Below are 24,866 nucleotides of genomic sequence, written 5' to 3' on the forward strand. Positions count from 1 at the left end.
CCGCCCAATTGAGAAATACTGGGTTATTGTCAAGCGGAACCTAAAGAAGACCAAAAAAACTGCTAAGGGCGAGCAGCAGTTCAAGGCAAACTGGCTTTCTGCGGCGAAGAAGGTGGACAAGGTGGCTGTACAAAATCTGATGGCAGGGGTCAAGCGTAAGGCCCGGCAATTCGGATTTGGAAAAGCGGAAGCCTAACTGAATATTTTTCCTGAATTTTATACTAATTGAACTTGAAAAAGAAATTTAATTTGATTTTTTAAATAAACGATTTCACCGATTTACACGCGTTATCCCTTGACCAAATTTTGACCGTATCACCCTTTAACGTACGGTCACCACACACTTGGATTATTTTATAGGAGTCAATATTTCTTACTGTATTTTTGAATTGCTTAAAAGTGCACACTTAGATTTCTTGCCGAGATCTGCACCACTGAGCAGCTCGGCATTTCATTTTGCTGGATTTCAGTGAAAAACATGCCGAGATTCAGATAACAAATGGGAATTTTGTCGAGGTCTCAGCTAACAAACAGGGGAAATGGATGTAATGTTGGTCTAAATGTTCCACAATTTAAAAACTCCGTAATACCTTACTGACTGAATTAATGTGCATTCACCGCTTACTGCATACTTATCATCATTATTTCTGTAAATTATTACATCAGAAATTGACATTATTATTCAACATCAGGCTTGCAATTGCTGATTACAGCTAAAATGCTATTTTTCGTTATTATGAAACAATGGGATACTATAATGATAATTTTTATTTGTAAGATGCAAGAAGAGGTGGTAAAGATTGTATATGACATATAAAATTTGTCAATTTTGCTTTCAGAAGGTCACAACTAGCGATTTTATGATCGCTGATTGCTCGCTCATCGCGTTGCTCATCGTTACAGCTAAACGCTAATTGTGACCTTCTGAAAGCAAAATTGACAAATTTTATATGTCATATACAATCTTTACCACCTCTTCTTGCATCTTACAAATAAAAATTATCATTATAGTATCCCATTGTTTCATAATAACGAAAAATAGCATTTTAGCTGTAATGAGCAATTGCAAGCCTGTTCAACATCATATAATTTTGATTAATATAGCAATAATTTGCAAGTAGAAAAATATTGATAGTGAATTATTGTCGACCACCCAACAAACAATTTGAGTTCATCAACAGCTGAATAAGCTATGTTTTAGCTGAAGAAACTTGATTTTGCCTGAATAAGCTCTTATTCAACATTCAATGTTTGTTGGGCATAGGGTCACCTCACGTGATGTTTTGACATCTTGTATGATGTCACACCGCCACCACACCTGTGGGAACCGGGCTTTAGGCGTACAATAACACGCGTCGAAGTCGAACACCGCAACCCAACATTGAGCAATAACGGGACGCCGAAGTTGCCCAGGAATACGCGCAGTAGCTGGAAGCAGCACTGCCAACGGAAGAACAGCTTGGCGCAGCTACTCATGAAGATGGCTGGAGGGATATCCAATCCGGTATAGGTAGCGCTGTCGTAGCAGCACAAGGTGAATGACTGATTTGACGGTGAATCAGTTTAGTAGAGGAGAATAATCATCCCATATCCCATATCACGAGAACGAATGTTGGGCAAAACACACAAGCGCGTAACGTACTTCGAAGGAAGAAGCGCCAAACAGGAAATCTACTTATCTACTTTGGAAGCAGTACTATCAACAATCAATACGAAACTAATGATTTTAAATTGGCTCACTACTTGACTAGCCTATTGGTCCCAAGCAAACGATTAACGTACCCCATTATAGTCGAAATTCTAGTACTACGCAATGTTTGTTTTGATTCGCTATGAAAGTTTGACAGATAAAATGAGGGGTTATTGGTTTTTCCTATGTTTCAAGGGGTGAATCGATTAGCTTGGGACCGAAGAGAGTACCAGAGCTGAGCCAAAAAGTTGAGCACGTTATTTCAGAACCTTCTAGTCTTAGAGTTACCTCTATGGTACTATAACGCGAGGGGTGAGGGACTCTATCTACACAGACAAAAATATTGTTGAATATTACATCCAAACTGCTGCAACCAGGTCAATCCATCGTTTGTGTAATATAACGTTGTACGATGTACATCGATTTTGTGAACAAAATTACATCCATTAATGTAATATTGTATCTGCTTGATGCTATTACAGCATTATTTCATACATCAGCTTGAATTACATTGATCGATATTACATTTTTTTTTCGCTGTGTACGGCGCAGGAAAAATAGTATTTTGCTGTGGTTAACTGAGCGCACGCTGATGTGATAGAAAGAAGATTGATGACGATTCTGAAGATTTCCTGTAAAAATATGATGCGCGATGCAAGTAGATGCGATAAATGAAAGAAGATTTTTCGAAGATTGATTCTCTAGTGTGAGGTTTGTTGAGTATCTAGCATTGAATTTATTTCCTTTCAAAACAATCTCTCCAGACGACACTCATTCAGATGCATTTTATTAAAAAAATAAAAGACTTGGCGGCGTTGCTATGGCTATGGATGGAAAGAATCAGAGACGTTGAATAGAGACACGCATAGACTGAAGCAAGAAGAACCAAACGAACCGTCAAACGCTGAAAGACAACGAGCAAAGTAAATAAACATTACTGTTCGCTCAATTCATCCGAAAGGAGTATTGTTCTGAATGATGAAAAAAGTGTTTAATTACAACATTTATTAGTGATCAAAACAACTTCGAATCAAAACGTTTCATTTAGGTAATGCAAACAAAACAGTAAAATATGACAAAATTTATACTGGAGCGACTGTCATTTCTCGTCTTCGCTTTATTTTTGTAAAATGTTGCCGCTCACTATTTTTATTCAGTTCCGGTCAAGCGTTCAAATTTTCTCAACAGCATTGCGGAACTGTATAAAAGTCATTTGAAGACACTCGAAGAAACATGGTTGCCAGTGACATTGCCAAAAGATCTCTCAAAAACCGAGCTGCTGTTTTGACAGAAATTTTCCTTACGCGTCTCTATCAACGTCTCTGGAAAGAATAGATCGGAATAGATGGAAGTATAGAGATTGCTAAAGTATGATCGTGTCAGTGATTTGTTTTCATCGGGCAAATTTCCGCTATGAAGTTTTTTTTTTCCCGATGAAAACATTTTGCGTATACGCATACGTTACGTAGTGTGCGTACGATAAACTTCAGCAATCTCTATAAACAGGATTGTAAGGATATGTTGCAGAAAAACAGACAGGGATGCATATAAATAGAAAAGGGATGTGTGGAATAGAATACTTTTTCTGAAGTTTTTTCATTGATGTGGATGAGAACGCAGATTTGAGGACAAAATTGATGTGGGATTAGGATAATGGAATGCCACTGGTGATGTCCATGTCCCATTTTTTTAAATTACTGGATTAATGACTCGATTATTTAAAGCGGCACGGGGAAGGGAAGTAAAGCCGTTGGTCCCCGGTTCATGAGTTGATGGGTCGATAGGTAGGATCCAGGTGTGGGAGCATTGGTGCTCAGCACGGAAAACAAGATCGACGGAAAACAAATCAAGGAAAAAAAAGATGATATGTGCTTACTTCTCAGTATCTTCTAACTTTATCATAAACAATTAAAATTATGAAGAGCTTTGAGTGGGTTGGTTTATTTCCTTTAAATTCCGTTATAATTGCTTATCTTTTGGCAGATACGCATATTTCGTCTACTACTTGCGAGACTTCATCAGTGCCAAGTACTCAACACCACTGGTTCTTAAGTATTTTTATTTCATGTTGATTTACTGATAGTTAATGTATATTTTTCAGGTTCCCTGCGATGGGTAAGATTTAAATGGTTCGATTTTTTACGATTTTTATTTGGGGACTGAGGTTCACATTTTTAACACTTCCTGATGGTTTGGCCGGTTGGTGGCTCTCATGATGTGCGGATGGCGTGTCCATGTCTAGAGCTCTACAACAGGCAATGATAGTGAATGCGTTTACTTCAAAATCAGTTGAACACCTGGAAGTCGATGCAGGAATGCATAAACTGTCCAATTCCGTGGAAGTTTCTGCGTTGGCTTCTAGATGTTTCACTTATTTTCACGAAGGTTTTCTGTTATCACACAGGGATATCCGTGGTCAAGTGCGCGAGGTGAAACAGGCGAGGATGACGCAAGCAAGTTGACTTACGGGTGGGATCAGTACACACTTAGAAGTTATCGCCAACTTCGGTAATTTTTACCGAAATCTGAACAGCTGAACTTTTCGGTAAAATTTATGCAATTCAATTCAATTGCTTTTCAGCTACTTTCAAACAAGATTTGATCATTTAAACAAGGTTGAACATGTTTTGATATTATTTTCAAATTCAATAGCCTTTAAAATGAAGGTCAAAATTTTACCGAACAATCAGCTGTTCTGATGTTGTAAAATTTACCGAACACGGAAAGAAAATCTTAGTGTACAATTTTGAAATTTCGTTTGATGACTGTTCAGTAAAACATAAAGAATACTGAAAACTCGGTACTCTACTTTACTGAGTTTTTGTCATTCACCGTAAAGCTGTTATTTTACGGAAAATTCAGTATTTGTTATTACCGTATTCAGTGGTTTGTCGCAAAAGCTACTGAACATCAGTATTTTTTATTGAGAATAGTGTACACACTAAGATTTTTTTACAGGAGTCAGTATTTTTTTACTGGGTTTTTGAATTGCTGAAAAAGTCGGTAAAAATTCAAATGACCGTTATCCGTAAGGAATCAATGAAATCGACCAATTTTATTTTCTATCATTAAATGGGGTTAACAGAACTATGTATGTACAAGTTCAGAACAAATTTTATCATTAATAAATTTTCCACAGATTTTTAAACTTTTACCGAACAGTTCCGCAATTCAAAAACTCGGTAAAACCGTACTGACTCGATTAGTGTGTAGTGAAGGGTTCTTTTTCGACAGCATAACACACGTTCATGATGGACGTTGCTGATCAACGCGGGATGGTTTGGTTGGCGTCGTTCCAGTGACAAAAGATCGAGGCTTGCAACCTCGATTTGAGTTCACGACATGGCGCAGTTGGTAAGTGTTTGAACAAAATAAACGATACGGAGTGGAATTCTCCAGGTAAAAAAAAATAATGGCTGGAGCGAGCAGGTCTCCACGCCAGAAAAAAAATGGCAAGAGCGAGTAGGTCTCTTGTTCCAAATAAAAAGAGTGGATGGAGCGAGCAGGTCTCCAAGCAAAAATAAAAAAAAATGATTGGCAAGAGCGAGTAGGTCTCTTGGCCCAAATAAATCAAAATGGCTGGAGCGAGAAACATTGGCTGGAGCGAGCAGGTCTCCTAGCCAGAAGCAAAAGCGGGTAGGCCTTTCATACCAAATAAAAAAAAAGTTTAGTGGGAGCGAACAGGTCTCCCAGCAATGAAAACAAACGAGATATTGGCGGGAGCAAGAAGGAATCCTAAAAAAAAGGATTTCTTGGCCAGTCCAAAAAAAATCGACTGGAGCAAGTATATACTATTGAGTGAATAGAAAAAAATTAAAGAACTACCTGTAGTAAGTGAAAAAAAAAGTTTACTGATAACGGAAATATACTATGTGAGAAATTGTGTATTGAATAATTTAAAATGTTGCGAATGATTATGAATACTTTAAATTAATTTAACGAAGTTGACTGTTTATGATACATGAAAGTGAATGTGAAAGTGAATGGTCGGATCAAGTCATGGAAATCCATCATCATCCTTTGAAGGTAAAGACTTGACGTGGCATATGTTTTCTTATTTCACAAATGAAAACCTAGTAGAAGTCGATTGCAGAAAATGATAATTTAATTCACGAATTAACAAAATCATAAATCGTAAAAAAAGGAGCATTCAAAAAATTGTGTAAGTGTAACAGAAAAAATTAAGAAAACGATAGAGATGAATGCAATGACGATATATGGAAGAGGTCTACTTCAGCCTAATTGCCCATTTTGGGCTCGATTTCGGCCCAATCAAACAGAAAACATCAAATAAATCCATGATTTCGGCGTTAACAAGTAAATTATGTGTTTGTTACGGTAATTTAGTTCAAAAGCTACCGAACGAAGCCATTATGAACGCATGATATGAATTTTTGCTTTCGTTTTTACAAAAACAAAATTAGCGCACCGACAAAATCAATTTTTATCTTCATCCGATTGGCCGAAGTGAATTCAAAAGAGTTTTAATGACGTTTCAATGCGTTAGGCCCAGTTTAGAATCCGTAGGCTAAGTTTGGTATCAAGAAGCACTTATTTTTAAATATATCTTAATAATGTGTTACTCTTTATCAAATCTTACGGTACGGAAAGGTAAATAAAACCGCTCGAAAAAAAAGAGGCAAAGAGTGGGTGCTGCTTAGTTGGCCGAAAATTAGATATAAGCCCTGCCATGATAATGTATGATAACTGATAATTGAAAATATACTTGAAAGTACATAAAAAAGAGTAATCAATGTTTATGGAAAATATTGATCATCCTGGAAAAAAGAAGGTTAATAAGGCAACTAATCAAAATTACGTAAAAGGTTACTAAATAGAAAAAAAATGATTATAATAAAAAAAATTGCTTCCAGTGTATGTGTGTTTATTACTAGCGAGGTGTGTAGAAGTTTGGGTGATTGTATAAGAAGAATGTTATGTAATTTCAGAAATTGATTGATTGTATTTTGATGATATTTTCTGATTTTAAACACAGAAAATGATAAAAAAGAAGAAGTTCACGATTGATTAATTAAATAATATTAATACAGTAACTGTGGTCATTTAAAAAAAATATAAGTTTGTAGCTAATAATGGAATAAGATATTTGATGACAACGGTAATAATAAAGAATGAGAATTGAATATTAAGATTATTCACGAAATATTGTTATAAATAATTAACAATGTTAAAAAAAATAAGAAGAAGACGTAAAGAAGTGATGTTATAAAAATCATTATAAATAAATCGATATGCTGATTATAAAAGAAATCAGATTGTCAACGGAAAATAATGTTTATTTTAGGAAATTGACTTGTGATAAATAATTGATTTGTTCTGAATCAAAAATAATCGTCATTCGTGGAATATGATGACTAATGTTCAGCTTAGGTACTCGTTTAGCTCAGTCGGTAAAGACACGGTAATAAAGCAAGACCATACAGAAGACGACTGGATTTGATTCCGGATCCAGTCTAGGAATTTTTGTTTTGAAACGTATTTCGACTTCCCTAAGCATAGAGGATGATCACCGATAAAACGATTGTACATGCTACACAATACATACCAATGCATAAATGGCATAGACTTAGACTCGATTATTTAAAGCGGCACGGGGAAGGGAAGTAAAGCCGTTGGTCCCCGGTTCATGAGTTGATGGGTCGATAGGTAGGATCCAGGTGTGGGAGCATTGGTGCTCAGCACGGAAAACAAGATCGACGGAAAACAAATCAAGGAAAAAAAAGATGATATGTGCTTACTTCTCAGTATCTTCTAACTTTATCATAAACAATTAAAATTATGAAGAGCTTTGAGTGGGTTGGTTTATTTCCTTTAAATTCCGTTATAATTGCTTATCTTTTGGCAGATACGCATATTTCGTCTACTACTTGCGAGACTTCATCAGTGCCAAGTACTCAACACCACTGGTTCTTAAGTATTTTTATTTCATGTTGATTTACTGATAGTTAATGTATATTTTTCAGGTTCCCTGCGATGGGTAAGATTTAAATGGTTCGATTTTTTACGATTTTTATTTGGGGACTGAGGTTCACATTTTTAACACTTCCTGATGGTTTGGCCGGTTGGTGGCTCTCATGATGTGCGGATGGCGTGTCCATGTCTAGAGCTCTACAACAGGCAATGATAGTGAATGCGTTTACTTCAAAATCAGTTGAACACCTGGAAGTCGATGCAGGAATGCATAAACTGTCCAATTCCGTGGAAGTTTCTGCGTTGGCTTCTAGATGTTTCACTTATTTTCACGAAGGTTTTCTGTTATCACACAGGGATATCCGTGGTCAAGTGCGCGAGGTGAAACAGGCGAGGATGACGCAAGCAAGTTGACTTACGGGTGGGATCAGTACACACTTAGAAGTTATCGCCAACTTCGGTAATTTTTACCGAAATCTGAACAGCTGAACTTTTCGGTAAAATTTATGCAATTCAATTCAATTGCTTTTCAGCTACTTTCAAACAAGATTTGATCATTTAAACAAGGTTGAACATGTTTTGATATTATTTTCAAATTCAATAGCCTTTAAAATGAAGGTCAAAATTTTACCGAACAATCAGCTGTTCTGATGTTGTAAAATTTACCGAACACGGAAAGAAAATCTTAGTGTACAATTTTGAAATTTCGTTTGATGACTGTTCAGTAAAACATAAAGAATACTGAAAACTCGGTACTCTACTTTACTGAGTTTTTGTCATTCACCGTAAAGCTGTTATTTTACGGAAAATTCAGTATTTGTTATTACCGTATTCAGTGGTTTGTCGCAAAAGCTACTGAACATCAGTATTTTTTATTGAGAATAGTGTACACACTAAGATTTTTTTACAGGAGTCAGTATTTTTTTACTGGGTTTTTGAATTGCTGAAAAAGTCGGTAAAAATTCAAATGACCGTTATCCGTAAGGAATCAATGAAATCGACCAATTTTATTTTCTATCATTAAATGGGGGTAACAGAACTATGTATGTACAAGTTCAGAACAAATTTTATCATTAATAAATTTTCCACAGATTTTTAAACTTTTACCGAACAGTTCCGCAATTCAAAAACTCGGTAAAACCGTACTGACTCGATTAGTGTGTAGTGAAGGGTTCTTTTTCGACAGCATAACACACGTTCATGATGGACGTTGCTGATCAACGCGGGATGGTTTGGTTGGCGTCGTTCCAGTGACAAAAGATCGAGGCTTGCAACCTCGATTTGAGTTCACGACATGGCGCAGTTGGTAAGTGTTTGAACAAAATAAACGATACGGAGTGGAATTCTCCAGGTAAAAAAAAATAATGGCTGGAGCGAGCAGGTCTCCACGCCAGAAAAAAAATGGCAAGAGCGAGTAGGTCTCTTGTTCCAAATAAAAAGAGTGGATGGAGCGAGCAGGTCTCCAAGCAAAAATAAAAAAAAATGATTGGCAAGAGCGAGTAGGTCTCTTGGCCCAAATAAATCAAAATGGCTGGAGCGAGAAACATTGGCTGGAGCGAGCAGGTCTCCTAGCCAGAAGCAAAAGCGGGTAGGCCTTTCATACCAAATAAAAAAAAAGTTTAGTGGGAGCGAACAGGTCTCCCAGCAATGAAAACAAACGAGATATTGGCGGGAGCAAGAAGGAATCCTAAAAAAAAGGATTTCTTGGCCAGTCCAAAAAAAATCGACTGGAGCAAGTATATACTATTGAGTGAATAGAAAAAAATTAAAGAACTACCTGTAGTAAGTGAAAAAAAAGTTTACTGATAACGGAAATATACTATGTGAGAAATTGTGTATTGAATAATTTAAAATGTTGCGAATGATTATGAATACTTTAAATTAATTTAACGAAGTTGACTGTTTATGATACATGAAAGTGAATGTGAAAGTGAATGGTCGGATCAAGTCATGGAAATCCATCATCATCCTTTGAAGGTAAAGACTTGACGTGGCATATGTTTTCTTATTTCACAAATGAAAACCTAGTAGAAGTCGATTGCAGAAAATGATAATTTAATTCACGAATTAACAAAATCATAAATCGTAAAAAAAGGAGCATTCAAAAAATTGTGTAAGTGTAACAGAAAAAATTAAGAAAACGATAGAGATGAATGCAATGACGATATATGGAAGAGGTCTACTTCAGCCTAATTGCCCATTTTGGGCTCGATTTCGGCCCAATCAAACAGAAAACATCAAATAAATCCATGATTTCGGCGTTAACAAGTAAATTATGTGTTTGTTACGATAATTTAGTTCAAAAGCTACCGAACGAAGCCATTATGAACGCATGATATGAATTTTTGCTTTCGTTTTTACAAAAACAAAATTAGCGCACCGACAAAATCAATTTTTATCTTCATCCGATTGGCCGAAGTGAATTCAAAAGAGTTTTAATGACGTTTCAATGCGTTAGGCCCAGTTTAGAATCCGTAGGCTAAGTTTGGTATCAAGAAGCACTTATTTTTAAATATATCTTAATAATGTGTTACTCTTTATCAAATCTTACGGTACGGAAAGGTAAATAAAACCGCTCGAAAAAAAAGAGGCAAAGAGTGGGTGCTGCTTAGTTGGCCGAAAATTAGATATAAGCCCTGCCATGATAATGTATGATAACTGATAATTGAAAATATACTTGAAAGTACATAAAAAAGAGTAATCAATGTTTATGGAAAATATTGATCATCCTGGAAAAAAGAAGGTTAATAAGGCAACTAATCAAAATTACGTAAAAGGTTACTAAATAGAAAAAAAATGATTATAATAAAAAAATTGCTTCCAGTGTATGTGTGTTTATTACTAGCGAGGTGTGTAGAAGTTTGGGTGATTGTATAAGAAGAATGTTATGTAATTTCAGAAATTGATTGATTGTATTTTGATGATATTTTCTGATTTTAAACACAGAAAATGATAAAAAAGAAGAAGTTCACGATTGATTAATTAAATAATATTAATACAGTAACTGTGGTCATTTAAAAAAAATATAAGTTTGTAGCTAATAATGGAATAAGATATTTGATGACAACGGTAATAATAAAGAATGAGAATTGAATATTAAGATTATTCACGAAATATTGTTATAAATAATTAACAATGTTAAAAAAAATAAGAAGAAGACGTAAAGAAGTGATGTTATAAAAATCATTATAAATAAATCGATATGCTGATTATAAAAGAAATCAGATTGTCAACGGAAAATAATGTTTATTTTAGGAAATTGACTTGTGATAAATAATTGATTTGTTCTGAATCAAAAATAATCGTCATTCGTGGAATATGATGACTAATGTTCAGCTTAGGTACTCGTTTAGCTCAGTCGGTAAAGACACGGTAATAAAGCAAGACCATACAGAAGACGACTGGATTTGATTCCGGATCCAGTCTAGGAATTTTTGTTTTGAAACGTATTTCGACTTCCCTAAGCATAGAGGATGATCACCGATAAAACGATTGTACATGCTACACAATACATACCAATGCATAAATGGCATAGACTTAGAAAGCTCTCGATTAACAATTGTAGAAATGCTCAAAGAACAATAAAGTTCCAGTGGGTACGTGATAAAGGAAAAAAAATTAAGTGAATGTTCTCGGTGGATAATCATTAACTGCAGGTAAGAATGATTAGTTGTGGAAAATGATGATAATTAAAGCGGAAATTAATTATTTTCTACGGACCATGGGAACTTTTTTAAAGGAATTGTTTTGAAATAAAGATTGATTGGATGCATCAATATATATGATAAATAATATATTACTGATTGTGACTAAGAAAAAAGTGATATGATTAAAAAAAAAACAGTGGAAAGTTTTCATAAATGCAGAGTTTGTTCTTTAGCGAAAATTCTGATTCTTGTGTCTTATTTTAAAGCGGATGGACGATGCTGATCAACGCGGGATGGTTTGGCTGGTGTCGTTCCAGTGACAAAAGATCGAGGCTTGCAACCTCGATCTGAGTTCACGACATGGATGTTCGATATTTTTTTTGTAAACAAAAAAGTACCAAACAGAGAAGCCGTGCTACGGGATAGGACACGGAATGCTAAAGAAATGACTTTTCCTTAGCATTGCTTGAACCAGTACGCAATTCAAAAGAAATCGGTAAAGGAAAGATCGATTACATTAGTATCGTAGGCTTAAGGAGGGAAATGGATTCGAAACTAAAGTTTCACTACCCGACCAACCATTTCGTTAAATTCGTTATGAAAAATAGATAGCGATTGTCACCATTTCATGATGAAATGTAAAGATACTAAAAGTTTGATCGTGAACCATTTATAATTAATATTTTAGAAAGATCATTATCAGAATGATGCTAAACATCGTTACTTATGAAAAAATATCTATTCGTGTTGCCAGATCAAAATATCAATTAATGTTGTTAGATAAAATATACAACACATGGTACGGATATTTCTGTGATTTTTTTATTATCTACATAATTGCTAGTTTCGATCCCCTTCCATCTAAGGGTGTACTGGCCCCGTAACGTGGGTAGATCACCTTTTCGTGGTACGTTACGGGATGTAAGATCTACCACCGATTCCTAGTCCTGACTACTTCAAACTAGGGGAACGGGATTTTTTAGTAATCCAAGGAACACATCTTAGTCCTTGTTACTTTTTATGCCTTGTTTGATAGTGACAAGACTCGGCTTTGTCTACCGAGGATGATCTTGACACAAGGAAAAAAAATGAGTTAGTTGTCTTCATCTATGTGATTCCTAATCTTCTACTCGTTGTTCCTTAGTTCCTGACTACTTCAAACTAGGGGAACAGGATTTTTCAGTAATCCAAGGAACACATCTTAGTCCTTGTTACTTTTTATGCCTTGTTTGATAGTGACAAGACTCGGCTTTGTCTACCGAGGATGATCTTGACACAAGGAAAAAAAAAATGAGTTAGTTGTCTTCATCTATGTGATTCCTAATCTTCTATTCGTTGTTCCCTAGTTTGAAGTGGTTTAGACTAGGGTTCTGATGCATGGTCATTATCGGTGCCATACCTTAATTTTGTTGCTAAGGAATCCAATTTTGACTGACAAAGGGGCGCGCCTTTGGAGGGTGTTTCAACACTCCGAAGGTTATAAATAGCGGGACCTTTCAATTAGAGTCGGATCCTTGCGATAAATGCAAGAGTGGCAATTGTAAAAAAATCGAATACTTCATCATTTCTCAATAGTGATGGAGTAATACGACATGCACTAAACTAAGTGTGTGGGGTCGTGATTATTATTTGACAGTTCGCATGATTACAGCTGTAATCCTCTGCTTATTTACATTTGGTCCCACCCTATATATATATACCGTAGCCATGCTACACAGCCCTACTCAACTCTATACAACTTGTGCCTTGCCCGCCTCGCTGTTCGCCCAACCCCGCATCCGCTCACGTGACCGCGCAGCACTGAGCTCCGGCCTCTTTCGTATCTTGGCAGCTGTGAAGGTAAGACGTGCATCCCGTCGTGAAGGGGAAAACCTAGGGCAAAATGGCTGGTCTCCGACAGCGTAAATTGCACATTGGCGATCCTGCCAGGCTGCTGAATATTCAGCAGAAAAGAATTAATTTGATTTAATCATTTTTATTGTCGGAAATCAGCCATTCTGTTGTAATTGTGTTCACTGGAAATTTGTTTTTGTGAGTGATTTTTTTTTTCAATGGTCGAAAAGTGAAATTTATCAACGCTACAGAAGAAGGGAAAACGGTCTAGTTTACGGAAGAATCGATTTTTCTCGGTTGCTTTTCCCTTCGAGATTAACAGTACTCTAAAAATCGCGCGAATCAACCTAAAGTGATGTTTGCACATATGTAACTACCGGTAGTGGCTAAACGGTGACTTGGCAGGAGATTGAGACGACCGCGTTTGTATGATCTGGTAGCGGGTCGAGACGACCGCGATGGGCTACTTTAGTAGCAAATTAAGTTTTCGGTAGCGGATCGGGACGACCGCGATTAATATTTTTGGAAGGATTAATTGGAAAGCGGATCGGGACGACCGCGTAATATGAATTTGGTAGCGGATCGAGACGACCACGCAAGGAAAACATGGTAGCGGATCGAGACGACCGCGCGGAAAAAAAATATGGTTGTGATTCAGACAATCGCTAGATAAATTAACACAGGAGTAAATTAACAGTTACTGGTTGACAGTAGAACGGTTGATGGAGATTGAAAATGCCACAAGCCAGGATAAGCAGCTTACGGAGGTGGTAGATGCTCTGGAAACGGACGTTTGGCCAGCGCATCTAAAGCAATTTCAAGTGCTAGGCAGCGACTTGACCATGCGTGATGGAATGCTGAGCAAAATGGGTTGTGCAGTGATACCCGAATGCCTGGCGGTTGCTCACGAGGGCCATCCATCGACAGCAAAATTTAAGAGCATTTTGAGAGAGCGTGTTTGGTGGCCCGGTATGACGAAGGATGCAGAGGTATGGGTGACATCATGTGCCGTTTGTGCAACCAACGGCAGGCCCGAACGGCCCACTCCCATGGCTTGAGTTTTCGCACCAAAAGCGGTGTGGGAGACCATTGGCTTGGATTTCAACGGCCCCTATGCAAAATTCGGAGGTATCTCGATTCTAGTCATTGTGGATTATCGTTCTAGATATGTGATCGCCAAGCCCGTGAGATCTACGAGCTTCGAGCATACCCGAAAAATTTTGGAAGAAGTCTTTGAGAAGGAAGGCTATCCGAAGAACATGAAATCGGACAATGGCCCCCCCCTTTAATGGGGATGACTACAGGGAGTACTGCCTGAAGCGTGGCTTCAATGCCACCTTTTCCACGCCGTTATATCCCCAACAAAACGGCTTAGCAGAGAGTTGCATGAAGTTGGTGAATAAGGCTATGAGTGCTGCATCGGCAAGCGGAAAAAGCTATGGAGAAGAATTGACTGCAGCGGTTCATGCTTATAACGCAGCTGCCCACTCCGTGACGGGCGTACCACCGGAGGAAGTGATGACGGGTCGGAAGATCAAACGTGGGCTTCCTCTGCTGTGCCGTGGAAAGGCCACCTTCGACGACAACCTGCTCAACGCAAAGGATATGAAATTAAAAATCGAGGCGAAGATACGAGAAGACACAAAACGAGGGGCTCGTCGATGCCGTATTAAACTCGGAGACACGGTTGTTGTAGAGCGTCAGTCTCGATCAAAAGGAGAATCGCGGTTTGATCCCCGCAAGTATACGGTTCCAGATGAACGAAACGGAATGCTTGTTTTGACCGATGAAAACGGCCAGATTTTAAAGAGACACGTGTCACAGACGAAGCAAGTCTACGACTGGAAGGACCCTGAAGAAGTCGTTCGCTCGGAATATCCCAAAGATTGCCGCATTGCTCAGGAAGTTATTCCAGCTTCTTCGCAGACAGAAAGCCCACAACCTGGCGTGACTGAGCGTCCGGTTCGAGCAAGAAGAATGCCGGAGTATTTGAAGAACTACGTAAGTGTTTTGGAAGAAGAATAAGGATAACACTGACTTTGTTTATTTTTGTTTGATCTTTGCTGAATAAATGAGGAAAAGTCTGTTAGTTTTTCGAATGTTTTTGCTTCCATCCCTGGATTTACCTTTTTCTTGGAAGAGGGGTGATGTGTGGGGTCGTGATTATTATTTGACAGTTCGCATGATTACAGCTGTAATCCTCTGCTTATTTACATTTGGTCCCACCCTATATATATACCGTAGCCATGCTACACAGCCCTACTCAACTCTATACAACTTGTGCCTTGCCCGCCTCGCTGTTCGCCCAACCCCGCATCCGCTCACGTGACCGCGCAGCACTGAGCTCCGGCCTCTTTCGTATCTTGGCAGCTGTGAAGATAAGACGTGCATCCCGTCGTGAAGGGGAAAACCTAGGGCAAAATGGCTGGTCTCCGACAGCGTAAATTGCACACTAAGGACACGGGATATACTACAATAGATCAATTTACTGGTCGCAGTAGTGTTAGGTCCCGAACAAAGGAAAAAAAAGGGTGTACTGATTTTTTTGGTTGGTAGCTAATCCTCGAGTCCACAGCTGCTGTTTATGAGCTTCTTAACGACTGGTAACAGTATAGGTGTTTTGAAATGTATCAACATAAATTTTTCATAACCATGATCATTTGTATCATTCGGTTCAAAATGCTGATAATTCTACCATAGAGGTAACTCTAAGACTAGAAGGTCCCGAAATAACGTGCTCAACTTTTTGGCTCAGCTCTGGTACTCTCTTCGGTCCCAAGCTAATCGATTCACCCCTCAAAACATAGGAAAAACCAATAACCCCTCATTTTACCTGTCAAACTTTCATAGCGAATCAAATCAAACATTGCGTAATACTAGAATTTCGACTATAATGGGGTAGGTTAATCGTTTGCTTGGGACCAATAGGCTAGTCAAGTATTGAGCCAATTTAAAATCGTTAGTTTCGAATTGATTGTTGATTCTACCACGCTTGCTATTGCTGATTCTTAAGAAATGGCCTAGTGTGTATTGACGTAAACTTGAAGTTGAAGGCTATAATGGCAAACATTTGTATCATCGCGGCTATCGATCAGTCTTCCCGTTCATTTTTCAAATTTGTCGATAACTAACATAAACATTGTCATCTGTCATCTAGTGCGTATCGAACTCTCTTTACCCAAGTTGGAGGCGAACCAGCCTCTGGCTGAAAGCCTCCTTAATAAAGATAAATCATTCGATCAATCAATCAATCTCTTTACCCAGCAATGCAAATCGATAACGAGATTATAAATGTGTATCGATGGTAATCTATATTGTTCATTGCCAAAGTTCAACGTTAAAATGGCATGTTCAAATATTTTTAGATGAATTTTATAAAGAAAACTATAGTCCTATAGTATGGCATATGTATAGATTACTATCATGCGAACGATAAATAAATTATATTAAATGTAAGTATCGATCAATGAAGGTTTTTAAATATATTCATCGAAATCAAAGAAACTGAAAAGTAAAGAATTACTGCCATAAATCTTTATTTTTATAGAAAGAATTTTGAAGAAGTTTCACGAATGGTTGGTCGGGATAGCCAAATACACCCGTAGACCATATAGGTCCACCATTGTATAATTGGAAATGCACCCGTGTGGGAATTGTAGGTTCGAATTCCACCGGTGCCTTTGGATTTTTTCTCACACACACAAACATCTCGTTCCGATGATATAAGCTCAGTAACTTTCTCATAGATAATAATAAACAAACCTGATGTAGTGCGATTATACCAACCGGTCAGCACTTGGGTTTTTTTTTAGTTACCATGGGGACGTTATTTACTAGCCCCGGTCCCTTTCACATTGGCTCATTATTTATGAACGATCCTTATATTTTAAATGACGTTTCACATTCTTGTAGAGATGTTTGATTTTCATTCGAATGATCGGTTCACCTATTAACGAATTAAAAAGTAAAATATTTGAAATCGGTTATATCTTGTCAATATATGCACCACCCACCAAATATATTATATTAACAATATGATCCACTCTTTCGCTTAGTTGGCGAACCGAATTTTTAGCGATGAAAGCCCCTCTGTGGCCAAAAAGGCTACCAATGTATTTGTTTATCGTCACAAGGGGTATTTAATCCAAATGAAAATATGTTTAATATAGTTGAAGATGCTAATTTCAAATAACAGACTGTAGTGGTAATTTTTATACGATAGATGGAGTAGATGAAAGCATAGAGTTGATAGTTCCGTTAGAGTACGGCAGTGTGAAGATTGTAGGTATATAGATATTAGACAAGCGAGCTAGGACAACTTTTAAGGAAGGTACAAATCGGTTTTTTCATCTCTCTTTACCAAACTCCCCCTTTGGAGAGGGATGGTGAGGGGTGTCCCCCCTCCCGCCACCACTGGCAAAAAGAGATGAAAACCGACCCGCTCATGTACCAACTGTGTGTTTGAAACAGTTCTACCGATTTTTTACCGCACTTCAGTTGTTATTTGAAGGAAGGCATCCAGTCGTAGGTTTGGAAATTGCAACTATTGTTTACCCCTACCACGATATGTGCTCCTGTCATCGTCGACTTGACGATCTCGAGGGGACACGGGTGGGGTAGGTGCTGCTACTGTACCTTTCGACCATTGACAGTAATTGATGGTATGCTCCCATCCAGAGTTATGTACTTTGACTATATGTTTTTAGTATTACTTCTACGTGAATCGTTGACTTCACGTAGAAGTAATACTAAAAACATATAGTCAAAGTCATGTTTAAAATTTCAAATGAATGTATTTCAGCATTTTATTTTATTTGATGACAACAGTGACATGTCAGACAAATTTTAAAGTAATATATACAATGAAATTAATGAAAATAATTTGACTCTTACTTTTGTAATAAGTGCTATGTTTGCACCCCTCGATTGTAATTGAATGATTGTTGCTGACCTTTTTAAACGCTAGATGGTGCGTGAAGCAATATTTTGCGGGTCGCCATTGCAACATTTGGAAAAAGCATGAATGGATCATATTATTAATTTGATATATTTGCCACCCACCGTTTCAAACTCTAGTAATTAAAAAATGGGACATCACTAATTTCGGTGTGATTGTTTTGATAAAATATGCCCACATTTTCAACTCTACCGAGGGGGCAGCCAGCCATAAAAACAGCCGGCGCTGGTGGTGTAGTGGTAAGCGTGACTGTTCTCTCACCCCAATGGGTCTGGGTTCAATCCCAGCCGAGGTCGGTGGGATTTTTCTAGGCACAAAAATCTCTGGTCACGTCTTCCTTCGGAAGGGAAGTAAAGCCATTGGTCCCGGCCCATGTGTGTACGATGAATGAGTTTTTTTTTTTTTTAATTCTTTATTTAAGAGATTTTTAGCCTTAGGCTAGTTCATCTCTAAAGACGATGAATGGGTGCGATATCCTACGCAGGGATAGAAGCTGCCTTCCTGCATATTCGATTGACGTCAATGGACGGCAATCGATGTCTGTCGGTGATTGCCATTAGATTGCGGAACAAAGACCGACGTTAAATAAGGAAAAAAAAACAGAAAAAAAAACATAAAAACATTTTGCATACGGGGGTATTTATTGACCATGAAAGAGAATACTAATACTAAAACTTTTTTCTTCCGACTGTTTCATGGTAGTATTCTTCTTTGATTATACCGTGCTTCTTTCGCTTCACCCTTTACCCTCAGGTATTATTATTATTTAGCTTTATTTAGGAGGCTTTCAGCCTTAGGCTGGTTCGCCTCCAAATACCCTCAGGTAGGATAAAGATGCACTGCACGGTAACCGCAAAATACCCAATAATGACTATATAAGACTCGATATTGACTACAAAGCAAACATTTTCGAGGGAGACTAGGTAATGGGTAAAATGTTACTCATGTTATGGGTAGTCCCAGTTTTCCTCAAAAATGCTTACTTTGTAGTCATTATTGGGTATTTTGCGGTTACCGTGTGCAGCATATACAACGTATACGACGGCAACATTACGGAGCAACCGCATAAAAAATACCATTTCTAGAACAATTCTGAGACTAGTTTTGTTATGGTTTATGGAGTGTAATAAATGTTAAAGAAACAATACTTTATACTGTTACAGTTTCTGGTAAGTTCCAACTAAATTTAGTTACGGTTGATCAACTATACTGAACTGTTACAATACATTACGAACAAAAGATGTAAACAACTTTTACAACGCTTACATGTTTCGATTATGGTTGCTTTATGTTTTTACCATTGGTAATTAATTAATTAATTTATGTTTATTAGGGAGGCTTTCAGCCTGGGGCTGGTTCGCCTCCATTAACCATTGGTATACAAACAGATGAAAACACTTTTGCTTGAAACGGTGCTCGTGAGTTGAATGTGTTGTTTGGTTGTGTTATTTTATTTTTAAAACCTTACATGTAAAACCTGTTTTAACGCAGAGAAAAATTAATTACGTATGTAATATTAGCTTAAAGTATAAAATATTACTAAAAGCGCATGCATTTTCTAAACAAATATTTAGGACCTTCAACAAACCTAGCCATCATGGCTAACAGCGTTCTACATGTGAAGGAGATTTCGATTCTTCTTTGGCTCACATCAACCAGAAAGAATATCGAAGCAGGTGCATTTTTATCTTCCAGAAATGGAATGGAAGTTTGTTTTGCAGGGTGCATTTATTTATGTATTCCTTTTATATTAAGATCAATTAAAAATGTTAACAAGAGCACGGGAGGTATACACAAAAAGAGATTTAGTAAATCATATTAAAATTAAATAACAACCCTGCTTTATTCCGCATAAACTACTACACTATTATTAAGTCAAAAAGTATGTATATAGTATATCATGAAGTTAACAACAATGCAATGGTTGGTTCTAAACCGTACTACCAACAATCAATACGAAACTAACGATTTTATATTGGCTCACTACTTAACTAGCCTATTGGTCCCAAGCAAATCGATTAACGTATCCCATTCTAGTCAAAATTCTAGTACCTACTACACTATGTTTGTTTTTTTTCCATGAAAGTTTGACAGATAAAATAATTCGTGGATTTTCCTAGAGTCGGTGTATAATGAGTCACGCCAAGAGTGAAGCCAAGTCTACCTATTGAACTGTCAAACCGGCTACCTATCGTGCAAAGTAAACAAACATTACGATGCTATGAAAGGTCCACGAAAGGTATTGCAATAAAATATAAAATATGATCGAAGAAATGATCATATACACGCAGTGAACATTGAATCGTCATATAATACGTTTGGTAACGATCAGTAATGAGAATTTCTACTATTTTTTGTTAAGATGATTGGACAAAATCACTGATATAATGATTTACAACAGGCGCTACTTTTTTTTGCTCGCTAGAAGTCATTTGAAGTTGATGTAGCAGTCCTCTGTTGCCAAGTGAAAAGAAAGGGAATCTTTCGAAAACCGTGATGCGAGTTCAACTGTTTTTCTCTTGGCGAACTCTAGATTTTCCTACGTTTCGAGGGGTGCATCGATTAGCTTGGGACCGAAAATAGTACCAGAACTGAGCCAAAAACTTGAGCATTTTTCTTCGGGACCTACTAATCTTAGAGTTACCTCTATGGTACTACCTTATTCGATCGTTAATGGAAATAGTTTTCACACATCCAACAAGAACCTTTTCTGATGTGGTTAGGCTATAGTTCCTTTGCAAAAAATGTATTGTAAACAAATAGAATTCGTATGGTGAACGTTCTTAACCACCCATTGTTCGTATGGTTGGGTCTTCGAAAACCTTAATCAATATGGTCAAAACTTTATCTAGGTATGGTTCGATTAAAGTTGACTGAACCATTCTCATTAGGGAACATGCATACATGACGTAGCATTTGAGGGGGGAGGTGGGGGTTTCAGAATCTGTGACCGGCCATGTATTGGATATAGCCAAATACGCTACGAGGGGGGGGGGAGGGGTCTAAAATTGATCAAAAATATGCTACGTCATTTATGGATGCTCCCTTATAGTTTTCAGAGAAAGATAAACCATTTTCAATGCGGTAATCGTATGGTTGTGATTTATGCGGGTAGGCACTCTGCGAATCACAAACGAAGCGACACGAAAACTTTGGTGACGAACCTGCTATTGCAATTTTTCAGTGGCAACACTTCTAGCAACAATCAATTCGAAACAAACGATTTTAAATTGGCTCACTACTTGACTAGCCTATTGGTCCCAAGCAAACGATTAACGTATCCCATTCTAGTCGAAATTCTAGTAGTACACTATGTTTGTTTTGATTTGCTATGAAAGTTTGACAGATAAAATGAGGGGTTCATGGATTTTCCTATGTTTCGAGGGGTGCATCGATTAGCTTGGGACCGAAGAGAGTACCAGAGCTGTGTGTGTGTGTGTGTGTGTGTGTGTGTATTCAATCTAAACCCCACTGGCCGGCAGTGGTATTATAGAAGAAATTTGCTTACAACAATTCAAAGCAAGTTTAGTCCGGGAGTTAGAAAGCGATAGCATACAATAAGCCCCGCATGTAAACACTACCGTTATCATATGAATAATGGCACTGCAAACACACTTCCAGATTTCGAAATGTGATGTTTCGAAATCTGGCGCGTATTTAGTAATATATGGAAAAGTGCATTTATGATTGATTATAAATCAGATGGATCTCCAAATTCTGTCTCCGAAAAAGAACCGATTTGTTCACTCGCGGTAATCGAAAAAATCTTCCGCGTTGTTTTTACAACCCAACACGACATTTTGAATCACATTCGAAGTTTTTCATTTGCACAGAATTTTTGCTTGGAAGGCAGAACGCCAGCACGAAGAAAAGAAAAAAAAATACCCTGTAAAACTCTTCTTGGGAGGGAGGCAAAGCACCAAAAACAAGCGAAATGAAAAACTGACCGACGTGACACCACAGCAACACAGCTACTCGAAACAAATTCTTGTCCCAGATTTTTCACGTTAGTTACAATATCACTAAAAAAAACTTCTTAAGACGTGATAGATCTTAATTTACACTTATCCACACGCGAAAACTAATATTTGTTTGAAAGAAAACAAAACCAACCGTTCGCGGGCCTGGCTTACTAATTGACTCACCGAATATAGTACCAGAGCTGAGTCAAAAAGTTGAGCACGTATCTTGGGGACCTTCTGGTCTTAGAGTTACCTCTATGCTACTACTGGATTATACCAGTCCGCATCATGCTCTCTTGCCGTGCGGATCTGTTTGCTTTTTGCTGAAGGAAGTGTTACTACTAGTGTAATAGGATGCTTTGTTGATTGTTCATTAACTCTTGATTGCTTGTAATACTTATGAATATTTTAGGTGGACAAAAAGGCGAACTAAGAGGTGGACGCCTGAGCCATTTATATCGCTGTGAATCAACTGTAAACCCTAGAGGGAATTTATATCTGTAACTGTAACCAGTTCGATTTTATTTGCAAACCTGGTTAAATTGTCGTATTTAATTATCTTAAAGATAAATCGTCCAGCTCAAACCCTTGTAGAGGTAAGAGGTGGGACCATCATCATCATCATCACTACTACCTAAAGCTACAACAAATTTATACAGCACTTTTCAGTGCTCAATATACCTGTAAATTTTCTACTTTTTTTGACTCTTATTCCTCTTCGATCCTTGTTTGGATCCCTACCCGAGGTAATCCTTCTTGGATATCGATGTGAAAAAATTCTCTTCGATCCTTCAGATTCTTATAGTAATCACTTGGAAGTCGATTTTGATAAAAAAAAATACTTCCGCCATGGCGCCTAAGAACAAAAGAAAATGGAAATCTTTTGATCCCTCTTCTGATGTAATTATTTTCAGCATTCAATTTGATTTGCTCACGGAAGATGATAATGATCCATCATCCAGGAAAAATTCTAGTAAACTTTCCCGGCTTAATGCCAAGAAGGAAATCATTGTGATAACCACTTCCGATTTCCGATTTCCACGGAACTTTTTAACTTCGTGAAATTTAAATTTTCATTTCAAATTGGCCGTCGGGGTGAATGCCAAAGGTTTCAGCCAATCCTTGGGCGGATTCAAATGTCTTCTCAAGTTTCTTACTGAGAAGCAACATATTGTTTTTACTTACGACACATAAACTGATCTTGTGTTCAAGGTTGTCATGAAAGAACTGCCCAGTGGTGAATCCCTGGATCAGACCAAAGATGAACTGTGCCACTCTAAGTAATTAAAATGAAAATGAAATCCCGTCCTGGCGATTCGCGCAACGGGATTTCTAATGATTTTAATATAGTTCACTTCAAGTCTAGTGAACTAAACAACCTTAAGGCCTTGGAAAAGCTAGCCTTATACTCCATGCTATTGCAGCGGGTAGATATCAAAATACTAGCCAACGTAATTCTACCGGAAATTTTGAAAATTTTGACTTAGGAAGCATTATTGCTCCTAAAATGGAATTTTTACAGAAATCGTTAATTGACATGCTACTGATATGTCAAAAACTAACTCCATGTTTGATACTATTCAAACTGGAGTAAAATTTGCGAACAATATTGTCATGGCTTTGAAATTCAGTAATGGATTTAACTCATTAAATATTTTAAATTGGAATGCTCGATCTCCTAGAGATAATGACCTATTTAACTTCTTGAGAGTTCATAACGTGCGTATTGCCGTTATAACTGAAACGTTCCTTAAACGTGACAATAAGATTAAGAGGAACGCAAATTATTTCATTTATAGAAATGATCGTCTTGATGGAGCCTGTGGTGGCGTTGTCATCATTGTTCATAGACGAATCAAACATAAAATTCTTTCTTCACTTGAAACCAAAGTTTTTGAAACTTTGTGAGTTCTGTTGAAACAAAATTTGGACAATTTACGTTTATAGCTGCCTATTTGCCATTCCAATGCGTAGGCCAGAAAAAGAATTTTCTCAAGGGTGACCTTCAGAAACTTACCTGTCATAGGCTTAATTTTTTTAATTATTGGTGATTTTAATGCAAAACACCGATCATGGAATAATGCGTAAAGCAATTCCAATGGTAATATTCTTTTTGACGATTGTTCTGCAGGTTATTACACTATTAAATATCTAAACAGCCCAGCATGCTTTTCTTCTGCAAGAAATCCCTCCACTTTTGATTTGGTCTTAAATTGTTAATGTCAACTTTGTAGCCAATTGGTTGCCCATGCTGACTTCGGTTCTGATCACCTTCCAGTAACTTTTGAAATATCCCAAGAAATAATTTCTAATCCCAACAGCTCTACTGTCAATTACCATAGAGCTGATTGGGAGCAATATCGAACATGTATGGAATATAGTTTCGATCCAAACATTCCTTTGCAACCCAAAGATGAAATTAATTATGATCTTCTCTGACTACCCAAGTAACCACCAAGCCCGCTAACTACCCGATAATCGCCCTTTTAGCGATATAAGGTAAATATAGAGTTTTCGAACATTATATCAGTCGTATAGCAGCCTTATATACCAAAAAGGGCGATTAACGGGCTTGTTGGTTACTTGGGTACTTCTATAGTAGAAGCAAGCGCTGCATCAGTACTAAAATGCGAGGTTAAATTCGATTCAATATAATAGACGACGATCTTTAGTTCTTGAATCGTCTTAAAAATGTTCGTAGGAGACAATATCAAAGAAAACGCGATGCTGCCATGAAAGTTATCTGGCAGGATTTGCAAAAACAAATGAAAATGCGATTCTCTGCCCTGAGGAACAAAACTTTTGAAAATAATGTTTCTAAATTAGACCCGAGTTCCAAACCCTTT

Source organism: Ochlerotatus camptorhynchus, unplaced genomic scaffold, assembly GCF_037179485.1.
Source record: "Ochlerotatus camptorhynchus isolate MF236.1 unplaced genomic scaffold, CSIRO-AGI_Acam_v1.1 ptg000522l, whole genome shotgun sequence".
Taxonomy (NCBI): domain Eukaryota; kingdom Metazoa; phylum Arthropoda; class Insecta; order Diptera; family Culicidae; genus Ochlerotatus; species Ochlerotatus camptorhynchus.